Genomic DNA, 21,233 nt, shown 5'->3' on the forward strand with positions numbered 1-21,233 from the left:
CTCAGGGGTTAAAACACTTAAAAGTCAATGGGATGCAGAGGGAGCTTTAAGATGGGCAAGAGGTAATGACAAGGTGATGAACAGCGAAATAAAAGAGATAGAGAGAAGGCAAAGTGTGGAAGAAGAGTTCCAGGGGAGATTTTGATTGGCCCGTTCCTCTCCAGGTTTTAATCTGCCTGATCTGTAATTAGCAGCAACTGTGTCACAGCCAGACCTGCTCAGAGAGACAAGACGGGGCTAGAACACATACACAGGCTCGGAAATACAAAGGCAACGTACACACAGAGACATGAAGGACATGCCGAATCCATGCATCCACTCTCTCACAAACATATAGGCACATGAGATAAAGCACATAAGGAAACTCAAAGCTGTGCACAGAAGATTCTTACACACAGTTTAGAGAGACCAAACACTCCATCAGCAGCACAGAGGGTTCAAAGCTTGTCTTCCCTCTGAAGCAGATAAAATGAAAATATTACAGCACATTCCAGAAATCCACTGAGGGACAAACTCCCACGTTATGCTTTTATATCCGCTCTGCTTTCTGTAAACACTTAGAAGCTTTCCTCAAAAATCGCCCATCGACACATATTCACTTACCTCTGCTTCTCTCTGCCTTGCCTCTGCAGCGGATCTTATGGTGTCTTGCTAGCCTCGGGCTACATGCTGCTCCTGATTGCTACGCACCCGGACTAACGGCACATCAAAAGTTGCCCCCGCATAGGGCTTGTGTGTTTATGTGTGTGTGTGTGTGTGTGTGTGTGTCTAACATAGGTCATTTCGGCTCTTTCTCACAGATTAAAAGGCTCAAGACAAATGAAGAGCGACCAAGTAATTTCTCCCTCTCTGTCTCCGCAGGGTGTGATTTAATAAGATTGATTCTCACAATAGATGACTGAGGAGGTTTTTACGCCTCTATTTTTACACTTTTACTGCCGGTGACAGCTCAGCGCTGCTTCGTTAAATTTTAATGTCCGCGTCATTTCTGTACATATGTTTGAGTCAAATTAGAGAGCCCATAACAACACTAAACGTTTTAAGACGAGGCTGATATGTGAGCTGATGTGTATTTGAATAATTGATTCTACATTAATCACAGCAGAGGTCTCGTCCAGTGGTTCCTAACCTTTTTTAGCGTACCAATTTACGATCCCGTATCACAGGCCGCAAGTGTTCATGGGCTCTAAACATTTCAACCTTCACAGATTGTTGTATTAAAATCATTTATGGAGGGGAACAGAGGTAAAACGATCCAGTGTGTCGCCAGAATAAATGCAAAGATTAGAGAAGACTGAAGCAAGCACAGTTTCACCAAGCAGAAATATCCATTTTCTTGTTTCCTGGTCTGTTCATCATCTCGACCCCTTTGGTTAAACTTGTGGGATACGCTGGTTTTGTTCACCTTAAATCTATTTTGGAAACCACTGTTCTATTCAGCCTTACACCATAACCCCATCTAGGTAACCACTGATTTGGTCCACCTTAAACTTCTTTGGGATCTGCAAATTCTGTCCACCTTAAACTTGTGGGGAGCCACGGACTTATTTCACCTTGAATTTGTCTCTGACACCAGAGATAAAGTCTGCTTTAACTACTGGATTACTCCTCCTTGAACCTGTTTTGGGAATTCCTGATTTAGTCCACCTTAAATCCGTCTTGGTAAGCACACCTTAATTAGTGGGGTAACCACTAATTTAGTACACCTTTTACCTGTTTTGGGAACAACTTGTTTACTCCACTTGAAACCTTTTTTGGGGGGAGAATCACATTAAAGTCAGCCTTTAATCAGTCTCAGTAACTACACCTAAATCATGTTTTGGGAACCACTGATTTAGTAAGCATAAAATCCATCTCAGTATTAGTAACTACATCAAACCTCTTTTGGGAACCACCTATTTAGTCCTCCTCAAACCTGTTTTGGGAAACACTAGTTTACTCTATCTTGAACTTGTTTTGGCAAACCTGACTTAGTCTGCCTTAAATCTGTCTAAGAAACTACTAATCAAACCTCTTTTGGGAATGCTGGTTTACTCCACCTTTTACCTGTTTTAGGAACGCCCGATTTAGTCCACTTTAAATCCTTCCGGCTTTTGAAATCACTGATTTCTTCCACCTTAAACCTGTTTTGGGAACAGCTGATTTAGTTTATCTTTAAACCTGTTTTGGGAATCAACGATTTAGTCCACCATAAACCAGGTTTGGGAAACACTCGTTTATTTCACCTTGAACCTGCTTTGGGAACAGCTGGTTTACTCCACCATAAACATGTTTTAGAAACCACTGATGTAGTCCACTGTAAACCTGTTTTGGGAACCACTAGTTTACTTTAACTGTAACCTGTTTTGGTCAGCCTTAAATCAGTCTCAGTAACTACACCTAAAACCTGTTTTGGGAACGACTGATTTAGTAAGCATAAAATCCATCTCAGTAACTACATCGAACCTGTTTTGGGAACCACAGATTTAGTCCTCCTTAAACCTGTTTTGGGAACTGCTGGTTTACTACACCTTTAACTTGTGTTGGGAAACACTAGTTTACTCTGTCTTGAACCTGTTTTGGCAAACCTGATTTGGTCTGCCTTAAATCTGTCTTAAAAACGGCACATCAACCCTGTTTTGGGAACCGCTGGTTTACTCCACATTTAACCTGTTTTAGGAACCCCTGATTTAGTTTACTTTAAATCCTTCTTGGTAACCACACCTTAAACTGGTTTTTGGAATCACTGATTTCTTCCACTTTTAGACCCGTTTTGGGAATCACCTATTTAGTCCACCATAAACCAGGTTTGGGAACCGTTGCTTAACTCAACTTTAAACATGTCTTAGAAACCACTGATTTAGTCCACGGTAAACCTGTTTTGGGAACCACTTATTTACTTTATCTGTAACCTGTTTTGGCAAGCCCCCATTTAGTCAACCGTATATCTGTCGCTGTAACCACATCTTACGCCCCTTTCGGGAACAAATGACTTAGTCCACCTCAAACCTGTTCTGGGAGGCGCTCGTTTAGTCAGTCTTAAATCCGTCTCAGTAGCTACACATTAAACCAGTTTTGGGAAACAATGATTTGTTCCAACTTAAATCTGTTTTGGGAGCAACTGATTTAGTTTATATCTAAACCTGTTTAAGGAATGGCCTATTTAGTCCACCTTAAACCAGGTTTGGGAACCACTGGTTTATTCCATCTTGAACCTGTTTGGTCAGGCAGGAGTAAACAACAAATAGAAACAGAGAGCACATTGAGCAACGTGTTTTGCAGACAGTACATTTACTGCTCTGAAATGTTTTCCTCTCAGTGTTTTCTCCACATTTCTGTATTCATGTAGTCAGACAAGAACACACTGCGTCATTTTTACATTTCAGTTTCTCCGAGTGGGAGCAGATCTTGACCTCAGCCAAGCGGAGCAGCACTACCCCCCGGGCGGACGCCACGCACTCCGTCTTGTAAGTCTGTTCAGAATGAATCTATAGTGTTGAGGGAAAAGGTGTGAAATCATGATACACTTTCATCGAGTGAGCGGGATTTGTACGTTTTGTCACGCACACACACACACACACACACACACACACACACACACACACACACACACACACACAAAGTCGCACAGTGATTTTTTCCACTTTGTTTATCTCACGCTGTGAAAGCATGTTTCACTGGAAGAGTGCGAAAGCTGCACCTGTCAGTCCCTGATTGTCAAACCATGTTTTGCAGCACAGAGCACACACACGCACATAGCCACATGCCACCCATGTTCATAAACTCAGAGAAACTGCCAGAGTTGTTTTTCCTGCTAATTGCCTATGCTAATTTTATCTCCAGAGTAGCAGTAAAAGTATTAGTGCAAAGCTTTTCTTGGCTCTCAGATGTTTTTCTATCCCTGATGTCTTTGAAAAACTGAAATAAAAATCTGGCAAACCTTATAGTAAATCTCGATTGTAAAAAAAAAAAAAAAAAACTATCTCATTCATCAAAATGGCGCACACAGTTGAAGTGATGATTCATTATTTCACAGTCTTTAAATGTATGGATTTGGAAGAGTCACACAAGAGAGAAAATAGAGCTCAGATTGCACATACGTGAGACGGGCACTTAGAGGTTCTCACTTCGACAAAAGCAGCACTGACTCTCCTTATTCGTGCAAATATTAGTGCCTCTCTTCTTTGGCCACAATTACAACCTTCTCCTTCTGAAATGCGTCACTTATCGGCTCGGGCTGTGACCTCCAATCACAGCGCGACCTTTGAACTCCTGAGCCTGGCGCTGGGATATTCCCATTTGGGTGGCTTGGTATTGACTCAGAGGTTATTGGTTCAGCTAATTGCTATTTGCATAGCTTTATTAGTATCCCAGCACTGCCTCTGTGACATTTCAATCTTTTTTATTTTTTCCCCTTTTCTCTCTCGCTCCGTCTCCGGCTCCGTCTTGTTCCTTGCTTTTCTGGGGAGAGGAATTAGACAGTGTTTGGTGTGTGATTAAGTATTCATGCTTAAAGTAGCGACGGGCACATCTCAGGAGGCAGAGCCATGGAGGAGGAGAGCAAACATTAATATGCGCTTAATAACTCTTTCTATCTGCTTCCTTGTTTTCCCATTCTGTCTTTGTCTGTCTGTCTCTGGCCGGGTTTCCCTCCACGCAATTTTTTTTCTGTGAATTATAAAATATTGAATTTGAAAGGATGAATGGAAATGGAAAAATATCATGAAATTTTAATGCTTTTTTCACAGAAAGAAGTTATTCAGTAAATATCAGTGGAGCGCACATTTGTTGAATAGTGATGGAAACTTTGCATGACTGAGCCTGCTATTCGGAAAAGTCAATTGGGACTGAGAGGTTTGTTTGTGACCGAAGGATTCGCGGTTTAACTCCCGAACCAGCGCATTGAGTTTGGGTGTGGACGTGAGAGCTTATGTGGGCTTTCAGAATCAGATCAACTCACCTGACAGAGCTCCTGAAATAAACAACTTGACTGTAGCTGCCAAGTTTCAGAAACTCACTCTGTTTTATTTGTAATTTTGGATTTCCTTCCTATTGTCCCTTTGTCACTCTCTAAACTCCTGCCTCTCTTTATGGGACGTCGCATATTTGTGTGTCGTACATCAGTGTGTGTGTTTGTGTGTGGGTATGCAACAGCGTGTTTACAAACAGTAACTGACAATCTTACGTAATATACCTTTAAGTATTTTCATGAGTAGATGCACACTTCCTTCTGCGTGGTGTTTTGGGAACCACTGATTTAGTCCACCTTTAAACCTGTTTTAGGGAACCGCTTGTTTACTCCAACTTACACCTGTTTTGGGAACCACTGATTTAGTGGACCTTAAATCCATGTTGGTAACCATACCTTGAACCTGTTTTGGGAACCACTAGTTTACACCACCTTACACCTTTCTCTGGGGAGAACTACTAAGTTATTGTACCTTTTACCTGTTTTGGGAACCACTGGTTTACTGCTCCTTAAACCTGATTTGGGAACAGTTTGTTTACTTTGTCTTTGAACCTTTTTTGGCAACTCCTGATTTAGTCATCCTTAAATCCATGGTGGAAACCACACTTTAAACCTGTTTTGGGAACCATTGATTTGGTTCACCTTTAAATCTGTTTTGGGAACCACCTATTTAGTTCACCTTTAACCTGTTTTGGTATCCACTGACTTACTTCATTGTTAACCTGTTTTGGGAACCACTGGTTTACTCTGACTTGAACCTTTTTTAGCAAGCCCTTATATCTTCCACCTTAAATCTGTCTCACTTACTACATCTTTAACCTGTTTTGGGAACCACAGGTTTACACCACCTTAAACCTTTCTCTGGGGGGAACCACTAAGTTATTCTACCTTTTACCTGTTTTGGGAACCACTGGTTAACTGCTCCTTAAACCTGATTTGGGAACAATTGGTTTACTTTATCTTTGAACCTTTTTTGGCAACTCCTGATTTAGTCAACCTTAAATCCATGGTGGAAACCACACTTTAAACCTGTTTTGGGAACCACTGATTTGGTTCACCTTTAAACCTTTTTTGGGAACCACTGGTTTAAACCACCTTAAACCTTTCTCTGGGGAGAACCACTAAGTTATTGTACCTTTTACCTGCTTTGGGAACCACTGGTTTACTGCTCCTTTAAACCTGATTTGGGAACACAGGGAACCTGTGTTGTTTGTGACTGAAGGATTCAGGGTTTAACTCCTGAACCAGCACGGACAGAGCTCCTGAAATAAACTATAAGCCTCGACTGTAGCTGCCAAGTTTCAGAAAGTCACTGTTTTATTTGTAATTTTGGATTTCCTTCCTTTGTCACTCTCTAAACTCCTGCCTCTCTTTATGGGATGTCGCATATTTGTGTGGCGTACATCAGTATGTGTGTGTGTGTGTGTGTGTGTGTGTGTGTGTGTGTGTGGGTATGCACACGCCATTTCCCGCCCTGTATCTGCCTGTTTGTCCTGTGGTGTCCCAGCTCACAGAGTGTGTGCATGCCTGAGTGTGTCTTCCAGAGTGAAATGTCAGTCTCATTTTGCTTTTATTACTTGAGGGACGAAGAGGAGGGCTTTACTCTGTAATCTCAGCCTCCCCGTGGCCGCCGCTCAGCCCCTTACGTACCTGGGAACACACTCGCTGCAGTTACATAGAGGCTTTTAAACACCTTATCCTCAGACTATTCCATTATAACCGCAAAAAACATATTGTTTTGTATTTGCATTCCCGCTGCGCACGGCGCTGTGAAACTGCGGGTGAAGGGTGACAAATGGTTCGGTTAAAAGCATCAGGAAAAGAGCATTTGATTGACTGATTGATTGTGATGGATTGGACTGCGGGGGTGTGGATCAGAATAACGAACACCTTCATGCTCAGGGTGGTTATTCAAAGCACAACTTCTCTTGTAAAAGACCTTCTGTCCAAAACACTTGTCAAGAATCAGCTATGAGGGAAATAATAGCTCTGCGTGTGGTACTAATGTCAGAGTACAGTTCTTGCATACTAAAAGCTCCAATGTGTGTATGATGCATAGGCGTCAAATAAGGTTTCAACCATTACTCCCGCAGGTTTCTCACTCTTAAAATCAGGAGTTCTGAAAGCACTTCTGTTTTGGGTCTGGTCACTGGTTGGCAAAAATATCCAGATTTGGTGAACTTGAATGCCAACAAATCTACGTATTAGAAATAGAAATTATGGAAATTAAATACCGCTCTGTTTAATGAGACAGAGCGGTGAGCCTGCTCTTGTGAAACAGTCATGCTATGTCAGATTTAATAGTCTGATTCTCCCTTTAAATGTTTTTTTTTTTTTTTTTTTGCCTTGCAATGATTCAATTTAAAGCACTTAAAGAGACAATTCACTGTACCGAGTGTATAAATATCGGCTGTAGAGATGTCTGCCTTCTTTCTAGTATAATGAAACTAGATGACACTCAGCTTGTGGTGCTCAAAGTGCCAAAAAATATGTATTTAAAAAAACTTGTAAGCAGTTTCATGTAGGAACTATTTTCTTTCTACCACACTACACCTCCTAACTGCATCACTGTGAAGAAAGAAGCGCACAGATACTGCTAGCACCGCTGAGCTAGCTAACGTTACAGCTCAGCCAAAGAGGACGCCATTAATGTTTGTCATAAGCACGAGTATTGAAGCAAATAAGCGACATGAGTATTTTAATTTTAACAGCCACTGAATACTTGATCATGATAATGCTGATAATGCTACATTAAAATCATTAGCTGTTAGCTGTTAGCAGTTAGCAGCTGGTGGCCGGAAATAACAGCTCACAGAGATTACAGTGAGTTACATCATGATGCGTTCAAGCTCTGTTTAATAAAAGTTGGTGTTAGGTGAAGGTAAATTTCAACGTTCTCATGATGGGTTCCAATATAATATTGTAAAATGTAGTTTAGGGCAAAACACTTAAATAAATCCAGCTTTTGAAGGGGAAATTTGTTGATGTTTTCGTAGCAATATAAATTGGATATTAGAAAGCAAATTATGATATGTCATATATATTACAAACATTGTAAAAGCAGTTATTTTATTATGAATGACTTTAAAGTTTTTTATGTTTTGTTTTTTGTAGTGTAGATTTCTTTGTTTCCCTGGCACAAAAGGGGAAATAAATAACAATAAAAACAAAATGAACAACAACAATTTAAAAACATGGGTATCAGCAATCGGCAATAGGCCATATTGTTATTTTATAAACTGCAGAGTATGCTGAAAACTGTTGAAGAATGGTCCTTGTTACGGAGACTGGTGGTAAATCAAGACAAATTGCAAATAGTACATTTCAGAAGAATATCAGTTGAGAGAAGTTCAGTTTTCAATTTTGGTTCATTAGTGCCGTCATAGACCTATAAAGATGTCGAATCAGAGACTCACTAAAAAGATATTTCATCTGGACACCTCTCACTGTCACACCTGGGCTGATGAGTTAAAGTCATTATTTCATTTGAACAACTTGTCATTTATTTTCCAGAACAGGTTCACTTGTGATATCCAGAAGATTAAGAGTGAAATGTTTCGCATGTCTGTTGACATAAGGTATAAACCAAAACTACGAACTTATTGTCTCAAATAACAGCTACAGTGTGGAACCTTACGTGAAGTATAATCTCAATAAAAGACAAAGATCCCTTTGTGCACACTTGCGCTTAGAAACATTAGCATTAACCTTAGAGACTGGAAGGTGTAACACCACCTCAGAGGAGGATAGAATTTATTTGCTGTGTAATTTAGGTGAAGTTGAGAGTGAGGTTCACAACTTGGTTTACTGTCCTGTATATGAAGACGTGAGGGATGTACTTTTCAGTAAGGTGACCTCTGTCTATGTTGATTTCCTTTGGCTGGATGATCATGAAAACTCTGAGTGTTGTGTCAGAGTGGGAACCTTGTGGCTGACTTTGTTTGCCAGGCTTGGGACAGAAGGCAGAGGATTCTGTTTCTGGACTGAGTAGTTAAATAACATGTACTTTTGATTGTTACTCATGAGGGTTGGGCACATGAATGTGTGCATGATACAAGTAAAAACCAATCAATCAATCAATATACAGTATCAGTATTGGCCCAAAATTTCACAACCAAGGATGGTCTTACTCCGAAGTCTGCATAATCCAGCGCTTAGGCAGTGACTTACAGTGCCAGAAACCAACAAAAAAAGGTGCCCTTTAGCGTCGGCATGATACGTGGCTGGATGCTGTTATAAGCCATGTTTCCATCAGCCTGTTTAGATGCGCATCTAGAAGTATCGCATCGGAAAATTATGATGGAAACGCCAAAATTAAAATTAAAATTTCCTGATTCGCACAAACTAAAATACGCTCGCTTTAGCCGGGTTTTGGGTGATTCGAAAAAATGTTGATTCGCAAAACGGGGGATGGAAACAGTTATGTTCGATTAAATCTGACGTAGCGCACCTCTCTCCATGGTGATATCCACACCCTGGGTCGGGAAGGCAGTAATGCATTTACAAGCTGGTTGCCAACCGCCAGAAAACGTAGAAGAAGAAGAATGCAAGACTTGTTTTGTTTCCGGTTCTGCAGAAAACTCGCTCGACTTCATAGTTTTCACCAAAGTCCGTACATTTAATGGAAACACACAGGATTCGTATTTCTTTTAACGCACATTTCCCAATGATTCAAATCACTTTTGGATGGAAACATAGCTATAGTTTAACAGCGTCCGGCGGCGTCAGGGGGAAACGTGGAGGGACAAGGACTTTCACCCGAGAGAGCAGTGTTCGTGTCCCATAAGATTATAAAGCCAAACCCTGTCTTTTTGAGACTGTATGTAAATGTGAATTGCCCGTGAAAACAGAACTTGACACGGCGTCCCAGGACGTCAACAACCAACACACCCAGGGTACCTTTCACGTTGTATGTAGACGTGGAAAGTCCACGTCTACATACACAGGTTTTTATTTTACCTCATAACTAACCCAAATGATTGATAGATGATCAAAATTGTCTTAATTCGCTCATTAATTGATAGTTTTAAAACTGAGTCAAATCCCAGTGTTTATTCCACTTCCCAGGTAATAAAATGTGATCTTGGTTAATCTTTGAAATTTAATTATTCATGCCTTTGTTTGCTTCTAAATATTAAAAGCTTAACTAAAATATTTAATATACAGAAGCGTATTGCATTCACTTGACAAATAAAAAAGCCCTGTTTTTCTGAGTAATTTTTTCTGTTTTCGGAGTAATTTATTTATTTTTCTGTTTTTTGGTGTAATATTTTCTGTTTTTCTGAGTATTTTTTTCCCTGTTTTTTGGGATAATTTTTTTCTGTTTATCGTGGTAATTTTTTTTCCTGAACGAGGAGACGAGAAACTTCAAAATCTCGCGAGAAGCTCCCACCTGGCACCTGCAAGTGGCCCCTGCATCCATGGTGACTCCTGCTCATGCTTACAACCTGTTACTAACCTAACCTGTTACACTGAGTGATAGGCCTACACTAGAAGGATGCAGTGGAAAACATAGCTAGATTATCATACCCTGTGTGTACATAATTACGTGCCTTACCCTTATTGATCCCGTAGTTGAAATTGTCTAGGAGCAGGAGCACGGATGCAAAATACATCCATGAGCAGGAGTCACCATGGATGCAGGGGTCACTTGCAGGTGCCAGGTGGGAGCTTATCGCGAGATTTTCAAGTATCTTGTCTCCTCGTTCAGGAAAAAAAAAATACCACGAAAAACAGAAAAAAAATTACCACAAAAAAACAAAAAAACAACAACACAACAACAACGAAAACAGAAAAAAATTACCACGAAAAACAGGGCTTTTTTTATTTGTCAAGTGAATGCAATACGCTTCCGTATTAATAAGAGATTCAGATTTAATGTTAAATTTTCTTCCTTATTGTGAGTTTTTCTGCCCAAATCTTAAAATATATGGTCTATTATTTTAATCTCAGTTCTCATCTGTCATTGATATTCTTCGACAGTAGTTTGGTGTATTAACATTAGCTGCTGTATTTAATTCATGCTGCTGTTTTAAGGCCGCTTGTGTCCTGTCATTGTGTTTTATCATTCCCTCTGTGAGACTCTCTGTGCACAAGAACGTGCTCCATAAATAAAATTCTTATTATTGTTGAACCTCAACCCGGTAATGCTGCGCCGCTCCAGGGAGTCGTATGTTTTTTCTCTGCCGTCCGGTTTCATGTCAAGCCCAACCGCTGGCCTCTCCCACACTCAGCCAGCTGTGGTTCGGCTGTCGGTGAATATGTTAGCATGCCAATGAGGCCCGTGTAGATGTGTTGTACACATCTCGGTGAAGCCAACCTGTGTGTATGTTCTGTGTGGGAGGGGAGAACAGTGCCCTCGACCCCCCCGTTCCCCCTGAGGGAGAAGGTGTCTCTTAAAAACACCAACATGTGTCTGTTAACTCGCAGCTATAGATGCACAGCGAGAGGTGAGCCGGTCAGTTTCATATCGCCAACGTGTTGTTTTTTTTTTCTGCAAAGGGAGAGTGGAGGAGGTGGAGGAAAGGGCAGAGAGGGGAGGGGAGGGGAAGAGGGGACGGGAAGGGGCAGGGGAAATTGAAATAGAAATCCAAGTCAGTGGATAAAGAAACAGGACTCTTCATTTTGCCTTGTTGTGCAACCATGTATATTTCCCACCCGCCATCGCTCTTTCTCTCTGTCTCTGTCTCCCTGCCCCGCAGCGTCCCCGTGATGATTGATATGCACCAAGAGCGAAGCTAGCTACAGAGACAGAGAAAATCATGCATAAAAGATGAGCGCAGTTTATTGTGTTTTCCTGGGGGCCGAGGGGAGAGCCGAAGTTATGGATTTATGCGGTGTGTGATTGGATGAGAGCCCGGACCCGTGGGACAAATGTTGAGCAGGGAGGACGGGGGGGAGGTGGTTTAGAGGTACAGAGCAAGAACTCGTGTCGGACAGGTGTGGATCACTTACTGACAAGTGGCGGGACTTGCCGTGGCCAGAGGGAGCCGCAGATCCCGCATAACTTCCACAGATCCTCACTTCACTCTCCGCGATGGAAGCTGGCATCATAATTACATTATAATAGCGTGGCCTCACCTCTTCATTCAGCTGTGAAGAACCAAATGGACTGAGCAGGGTCGCCTGAACGTCACCTCGTTGGGCTACACTGATTAATTGGTTTGCTGATACGTCGGGTCACTACTTATTCAAAATTGGATATCGGCCGGCGTGATGGATGTGACGGCGTTTGTTTGATGACAGTGTTTAATTGATCAATTTCTATGGGAAGCCATTAAACTGAAATCATTCTAATGAGACATTTTGATTGGATTCCACATCAAGTGCGCTTGAATATATTTTCCTCCTTATTATGGAGAGTTTAAGTGTCGTGTTACAACGTATACATGTGGTTAATGAGCTTCTGACACCCTGTCAGGAATAATATTAAGATTAAAACACTTAATACTTGTGCACTTAATACAACATGTAGGGAAAAATGTTTTTACAGCGTCATGCTACAAGACAAGTGATGATCCTTGAGTCTCATGCGGTATTTATACTTCTGTGTTGAAGTGACGCCGTAGCCTACGCCGTAGCCTGACGTGCACCTCCCCAGAAATGTAACTACACGTCACATGTCATGCAGACCTGTTTATTTCTGTAAACCATTTCCCTCAGTGGAAACTTTTTTGACTTTAATTTCACAGATAAGAAACAATAAATTGTGTGACAATAAAGCCTCCACAAAAATAGCATTTCATGTCTAGTGTGTGATTTATCCTGGCTTCATATGAGCAGAGGAAATCTCCACTCATCGCTAGGCTAATTCATACAATGTAAAATGCCATAGGCTTGTGCTAATAACGCCATGTTCCTCTGCCTGTTGCTGCTCCCTCTCTCTCCTCGTCCGCTCTTCAGTTTCAATGAGCTCTGCAACCGTGTACGTCCGTGTACTCCGTGTTCAAATAAATACGGTCCATCCAGATCCAGTTGGTCAAAAATTCAGACATGTTTGTTGTGGCAAGTCAAAACACTCAATCAGAGAGTGAAAGTCTGGCTCTGAAATCTCACGTCTTGCGAGATTTGAGTTGTTGGAGGAAGTTACCGCTGGAGTGAGCTTACAAACGCGAGGAGTTACTCTGTTTGGAGTAGTCATGGCTGAATTTTTACCAGATTTGGACCAACTGGATCTGGATGAGCCATTTGAATTTGATGACCGCCGTATTTATTTGAACACGGAGTACAGGGACGCACACGGACGCAGAGCTCATTGAAACTGAAGAGTGGACGAGGAGAGAGAGGGAGCAGCAACAGGCAGAGGAACATGTCTGAATCCAGCTAAAGGTAAACACAGACGTTCATTTCTCCTTTCCGTTATGTTGTCAGATAATTATACTAACAATCCGAGCCTATCTGTGTGAAAAAAATGCACTTTTAGTGGACGTATTTTGACGTTGTTTGACGCTGTCTGAGTGCCCTATTATTTAATATAGCGCGCGCTCACGGGCTGCAGGCAGGTCAGCCCTAGCTTCATACTGGAGAAATGTCACATATTGAACATCCTATCACTCATTTAGACAAAAGGAGATCAGAAAATAGGGCCCAGGTTGGAAAAAAAAAAAAAAAAAAAAACACATTAGTTTCCCTTTAAAACCGTCAAAGTTTTTCCTTTACGGTAGCAAATAGGCTACGTTCCGCTGCCTGCATGCATGACCAAATAAAGTTGAATGATGCAGGTAAGCAGCAGCAAGCAAGTGAGAATGCTAACCTAAAGCGAACCTTTGGTTATGCCTGGAAGACACCCGTTTGGCCCAAAGCAGAGCCTGGACTGCTGTGTTAGAGAAGGCAAGATACCATAGAGTAATAATTGTTGTCTGTGAGTGTCTGTAAAGCTTGTCACATTAGAAATATTCTCAGTGTTGTAGCAGTACTTAACCTTGATCCATGTCAAACTATGCCGTGTTTGATTAATGAATTTGAGGGAATGAGGCCTGGAAAGTCATTGAAAAGTCCTTGAATGTGATCTTTAAGATTTTTAAGAAGGTGTGGGAACCCTGTGAAATTCAGTGTACCATCGGTGTTTATTTTGACAGCTGCGATTTTCCTTTTACACCAAGAAGACAGATTTCAGAATAGTCCTCGCTCTCCGCTGCAGGATTGTGCAACAACAACAAGGCTAAAGTTTGTTAGGAGATGGTGTGGTAACAGTGACGGGCCGATCAATAATAAGTTTAAAGTCTCTGTAAGTTGAGTCACACCTCACGTGGACTCAAACCAACGCCTGCTTGGAGAGTAGAAAATGTGGTCATCCATTCTTCTTCTTTAAATGTATCATACTGAAGGGATAATGAAAATATCTGGTATCTGCAACCCCCTAACTAAGAACAACTGAATTGTTATTCAGCTAAATAAACTGTTTGGTGTGTCTGACTGTCAGACTTCCATGTGAGCAATCACTGTGTGCTGTCAACGTCAGGTTTTTATCATGCACCATTTGAGGACAAATGATCCAGAAAGAACAGAAGAGTGTCATCTTCACAATTTGACTGAAAGATGTGTGATTTAACTGGAGTCTGTTTTAGACTATTCCAATTAACAAATTTAGCGGGGCACCCTTATCAACATCTTAAAGGGATAGTGCACCCAAAACTGAAAATTCAGCCATTATCTACTCACCCATATGCCGAGGGAGGCTCAGGTGAAGTTTTAGAGTCCTCACATCACTTGCAGAGATCCAAGGGGAGAGGAGGTAGCAGCACAACTCCACCTAATGGAGGCTGACGGCGCCCCAGATTCAAACGTCCAAAAAACACATAATTGAAACCACAAAATATCTCCATACTGCTCGTCCGTAGTGATCCAAGTGTCCATGTCTCATGGTCTCGCGCAAGCACACACACATGAGCGCGGTGCACAGAGAGGCAGTCAGAGCTACAGGCTACAATGAGGCTAAAAACAGAGTTTAAATGACGTTTTTCCAACAACTTTTTATGTCGGGGCTTCAGGACACTTGGATCACTACGGACGAGCAGTATGGAGATATTTTGTGGTTTCAATTATGTGTTTTTGGACGTTTTAATCTGGGGCGCCGTCAGCCTCCATTAGGTGGAGTTGTGTTGCTACCTCCTCTCCCCTTGGATCTCTGCAAGTGTTGTAAGGATTCTAAAACTTCACCTGAGCCTCCCTCGGCATATGGGTGAGTAGATAATGGCTGAATTTTCATTTTTGGGTGCACTATCCCTTTAAGCCCCGTTTCCACCAAAACTTGTGGTGTAATATCTTTTAGAACCATGAGTAACCCCTACAGACATCTACCTAGACCAGGGGTCGGCAACCTTAACTAATAAAAGAGCCATTTTTGACCATAATTCATTTTTAAAATCTGCCTGGAGCCACAAAACATATTTTAATCTCATGGTAACACTGCATATTATGTCTAAATTAGCCTATTGACATAAAAATTTGACTAAATGAGCATTCAAAAATATGTTTTACCACAAGGTGGCTGCTCTGTTGTGGGCTATTTAAGATTATTTGGTACTTAAACTTTGCAGCGTTGGCGGTGAAAGGAAATTAATCTGTTCACTCACTGCACCTCGGAGACTTTTACTTTTATGGATTTGGAATCTATTGCTAGCCTAGCTCGGGAGGCTGACTTGAGAAGGTTTAGAGGAAAATACACCAGGCCGTAGACATGAGACATTCATTCATTTTCCATACCTGTTATCCTCTTTAGAGGTCGTGGGGTGCCTGGAGCCTGAGAGGCAGGGTTCACCCTGGACAGGTCACCAGACTATCACAGGGCTGACACATAGAGACAGACAACCATTCACACTCACATTCACACCTACGGACAGTTTAGAGTCACCAGTTAACCTGCATGTCTTTGGACTGTGGGAGGAAGCTGGAGTACCTGGAGGAAACCTGTGAATTAAATTATTGTTTCTCAGACTACAGCAGAAAAAGTTGCCGTGGTGTGAGCAGTGGTTACACCTTTTAGTCTGGGGTCAGTGCGCTTGGTACTCCAACAGAGGGGGGACCAGAAACGGGGACGGTTCTATTGGCACCATCCACAGCTTTTCACAATGGAAACATTTTCTGTAATACCACCTTTCTAATAGAGGTTTGTAGAGATGACTGTGTGAGTGTACCTTTAAGAACACAGAATTTACTCAAATTGCCATCTATTCTTGACCTTTATCCAAAAACTAATATTACATTTATATTTTTGATGTTTGATCTGAATCAAATCGAGCCCAACAAGCACACATGAGTGATTTCAGAGATGTATTTGTAACTTTAATGGCACAAATAAATCATTTTGAAGAACAATTTATCAGTAAAAGTCCATAAACACTGAGTTTATTTCCTCTCTTACATTCCTCTGAGTATTTCAGTGAAAATCACTTTTGTATTTCCTTTATGTCCAACAGGACAAACGCTGGTGTCCATGTGCAGAGCCAACGGTGAGCGCTGCAGTTATGAAGGTTTACCTCTTGATTATGGACAGGTTAGCTGTGACTCGGTGATCTCTAATCACGTCCGTCTCTCAGAGCAGCTCGTATTGATCGGTGGTCTTAGAGCAGGAGTGAATCTACCTTATTGATCTGCTTTGATTCCTTTGTTTCTTCTCCTCCCGGCTCAACTAATTGGGCTATTCTTTGTCGACAAGATTGACTTTTATGCCTGATATTAGAGAGCTGTATTTATTCCCTTGAGGGGAAAAACAAATTAAAGGGAGTGTTTTCCCCCCTTCTTCTCCTCTTCTTCTTTCATACTGATATAATTCATATAAACCCTTTTTTTTCTCCAAGATGCTCATAAATTCAGAGAAGAAATCATTATTTTCTCATAAATGTGATGATATTGCTCTCATCGGACGGGCTGTGATGTAAAAGCACTTTATGAGATGGGCTATCTATCCCACTTGTCACATGACAGCTGTCTCGGGTCCTGATTGGCTGAGCAGCGTTGGCGGTAATGCCATTTCATTAAATAGAGACACACAGACGTTTTCCATCTGGGAACAGAGGATTCTCCTCATCTGTCTCTCTGCCAAGGGAGACTTAAAGATGAAAAGTGACCTGACGCGTCCGTTTGCTCTTCCTCTCTCCCTATGAGGGACGCGGCGTCTCCGTAAAGACTGTCTGTCTCTGTGACTGGCCATCTAGTAAACAGAGATGCATTGATGCCAGTGCGTCCCCTTTAGCCCCGAGGCCAGTATTGACCAATGCATTACTTGGAGGTTTTGTCCAACTGGAGTGATTACAGCATTTAGCTGAGATTTACTCAGAAGACAGGACCGTCTGAAGGAGATGGACTGCTCTGCAGGCGGGGGGGATGTGGGTCCAGATCCCCGGGGACAGCTTTGTGAGCGTCTCTGAGAGCTGAGAGCTGCTTCATTAGACGCTCTGGGTTATTCACAGTGAGAATTATGAATGCATATGTTCACAGGAGACAAAGCGGAGGGGTGGTGGCAGACGTTGGTCAGAGGTGGGGATTTTTTCGCATCAGGTGTGGAACAAAAAAAAATCTCCCAAAGGTTAAGGGAACACAGATGGCATGGCAGCGACAGAGGAGTGGGTGTTAATGGCACAGCTTCTGACACATTTCTCTGTTAAGAGAGAAAAATAACGATCATCATGATAATGAGTTGGAGTGTAACCGTACATCAGTCTGGACTAATATATAAACTTAGTGAGCAACGATCCAATATTATTGATGCAAAGGGAAAACATCGATAATAGCAATGTCAGTTTTGGTTAATTGCGTTTGATAGCCCAACACCTTTTTGCCATTGACTAACCGGTTCATTTAAAAGAAAAAAAAAGATGACTTGACATATAAGGCCTGTTAAGGGCAAAACACTGGCGGTAAATACTGGGCGTAAAAACAACAACAAAAAAATGCCCCTATTATTTTCAGTGCACAACCCCACACTGGCGGAGGCAAGACGTAGGATTTCCAGCCTCGCTGCCCCCAAAGTTAAATTAATTTTCCCCCACACATACTGGCTCCTATAACAGTTTTTCCTCTGCTCCTATGGCAGCTCGACTCCTCTCCTCACCACTGATGCAAACAGAACTCTGTTGCTTTTCTGTGTGTTGTGTGTGATGAAGAATGGATGAGGAGAGGCTCATTGTTGAGGTAGAGAAATATCCCAAGCTTAACGACCCACAGTCCCGTCATTATAAAGATAATAGCCAAAAAGATATTACCTGGTGAGTCATAGCTCTGGAGATCGGCTCTTCAGGTGATAAATTAGTTTAATAAGTGGCAGTCCACACATAATTTTAAGCTAATGCAGAGGTGGAGGAAGTACAGATCTTCAAGTGAAAGTAGTAATAACTTTGCGTGGTTGTCTGTTGACGAGCTGCAGCGTGAAGCATCCAGTGTGTGCCAGGGGTAGCACGTGACACTAACACATGATGCGCTCTGCTGGAGTGGCAAGTCTCCACTGGTTAGCACCAGCCAGGCAGGCGCAAGTTAAGCAGTGCCATTCATTTGGTGATTACCGCTGGTACTGCTGTCCTGACACATGTTGGCAGGACAGTGTTGCTCAATGTATACCCATATTCCGGTCTCCCTCCAAGTCGACTCGGGGAGTAAGCACCTTAATTTGAGCTGCAAATTTGTTAGCTGCAAAGCTGCTAACAATGATAACATAGATAACAATGCTATGAGTCAAAATTAAGCCAGTAACTTACCTAGATATCCTGGGGGAGGGGTGGGCACCATGCCTCTACAGTGACACAACCATGGGTGAGGGTGGCTTTACCAGGGGATATCGTTTTATGAGCTGCAATGCTAGCTAGCTCCCACCCAACCAACCCAGGTGGTGGGCAATACAGAGCAACGGCAGCTAGCTAACCAGTGAAACATGAATACCTTACCAGCTTTGTTGTTGCTTTGTTTACAGCACAGTGGCTAGCAAAATTAACTTTTAGACCCACATACGTAACCAGACAAAAATATTCTTGGCAGTTAACCAATTGACAATTAACTGCTGACATTCCTAATCAATACATATTGGGTCTCATTCATGAAACGTGAGCAGAAGGAATTTGTGTGTAAACTGTTCGCAGACGGAAATTTACGTGCATGTCCGCATTCATCAATATTTTAGTAGCTCCGATCTTTTCGTAGCTACTAACAAAATCTACTCCTGCTCCTGACCACACAATTTTAATTCGTATTGTGCTCTGTCATGTACACAATACACAGATGCCTTTGAAACACGTAATCTAAACATGACAAAATATTAAAAATATAACACATTTACTTACATTAGTTGGCAATTAGCAGGTTTAAGATCCAGATTAGGTTCATGATTGTGAATTATCTATGTAAATCGACTCACTAGATTTGACGTTCTTTCTACATGTTGAATGATGATAATAAAAATATCCGTATGGACAGCCGGATCACAGCCTCTTCGGCCTCGGTGCCTGGGTTCAGCACGGGCAGCAGGAGCAGCAGGTGGTGGAGCCACGAAGGAGCACGCGCCAGCTGAAAGAGGTGGTGGAGCCACGAAGGAGCACGCGCCAGCTGAAAGAATTATTTGAGACAACACGTTTTTTTGGGGGGTTTTTTGTGGCTTTTTGATCATTTGAATGAATAAATCTGATTTGAAAAATGTTTCATTTACGTTGTATAAAACAGAGCTTTAGGCTATTAAGATTCAAGTAATCTGAAGACGATGCATACAGACTGCTGTAGGCTATATGTTATCCCATTTGTTAAAATTAATGTTAAATAGCTCTACATTCCGACAGCCATCACTGATCTAGAGTTTATACATTACGCACAAAACATCTCTGGTTTCCCGTTCCCACTTCATTCAAAACCCAACAAATGAATCTTCTGTTTGTTTGGTGACCGCTGTATTTTTGTGTGTGTTTATGCGTTTCTTTGCCTCCAGTTTCATATCAAACCATTTACACTTCACCTCTGACATGGTTCTTTGTGCCACGGAGACAACATTAACAGCATCTGTTACCTCCCTCCAGGCCTTCTCTTTGCCTGTCCCTGTCACACCGCCAACTAACTTCTTAAGTTCACTTCACCCAAATGTATTTCGATCTCCGCTTCGGAAAAATTATTTTTCTTTCTCTGTCTTTCTTTCTTTGCGCCATGACTGACAGGTCGACTGGATGCACCTACACCTCCTTATATGGTGGTCATTGGCTATTCATGGGCGGGGATTTATGCTAATTGCTGATTACCGGGAGCGCGCTGTCACTTTACGATGGATTGGCATTCATGATCATACACACGTGTTTACGATAAAATCTTTCCCGCGGCGTTCCTGAATCTGGAGTAGGTTTTTAGTAGCATAGGCTTTTATGTGCGAATCTACACACAGATTTACTGACTTTTCATGAATGAGACCCATTGTTATCTTTTGTATACACCTTTATTTTGAAATTCCCGTGGCATGTCTGTGTGTCATTTTTGTCCAAGTGTACCTCCCTCCCAAACCTCCAAACACTGCTAGCACACTAGCACCATGTAGATGATGGTAAGCAACCAAGAGAAACACAATTAGGATGATAGCAGCAAATATTGTATTGTCGTCCAAAGAATCAATATAATGTTGTATCGTGATGAAACTTGTGATTTAGACCACTAATGGTAAATGCTAAATGCACTGTCACCATAAATTGGGGGGACAGTACATTGAATGCGCCATACACACAGGAATTCATCAAGGTATGGTGGCCAGGATGTGCTCGCCTGGGAGGCACATTTGATAAATAATACTACTGCTCTTCTGAGAAATAAGACTTTTCCAGACATGTCCACGCACACACTGAACCGCTATGATTCATGTCCCACGCCTGCCAATGTGTGGGCGGCATGGTAAACAATAGATGGCGGTATTTTGGGACAGGCCTTACCACACCTGGCATCAGTCTGTGTTGTCCTTATGCATCGTTAAATCCCTGTTTTGGAGGGATTGTTGTGTTCCAGTAAAGTTGTGGACAAAGAGTATTGGAAAAATCTAAATGTAATTAGCTGGGTAGCTAATACTGTCGCTAGCTTACTTTGCGCATGTAAACAAAGCCCATCTCTGGACTCTCTGTTTCCTCTCACCCCGTCTGTTTGAACACTTCCTCCCTGCATCCATCCTCCTCAACAGCCCAACAACTATCTGTCATTCATTATCATTCATACATTCATTCAGTGTGATTCATATGCATGCAATACATCCTTATTCATTTTGGCTCTGTGCTCAGTGCTTGGCATTCCCCCTGTGGGTTCTTGTGTGTGACAGCATCATTCTTCTGGCGAGTAGCCT

This window comes from Epinephelus moara, chromosome 23 (genome assembly GCF_006386435.1).
Source record: "Epinephelus moara isolate mb chromosome 23, YSFRI_EMoa_1.0, whole genome shotgun sequence".
In the NCBI taxonomy this organism is placed as follows: domain Eukaryota; kingdom Metazoa; phylum Chordata; class Actinopteri; order Perciformes; family Serranidae; genus Epinephelus; species Epinephelus moara.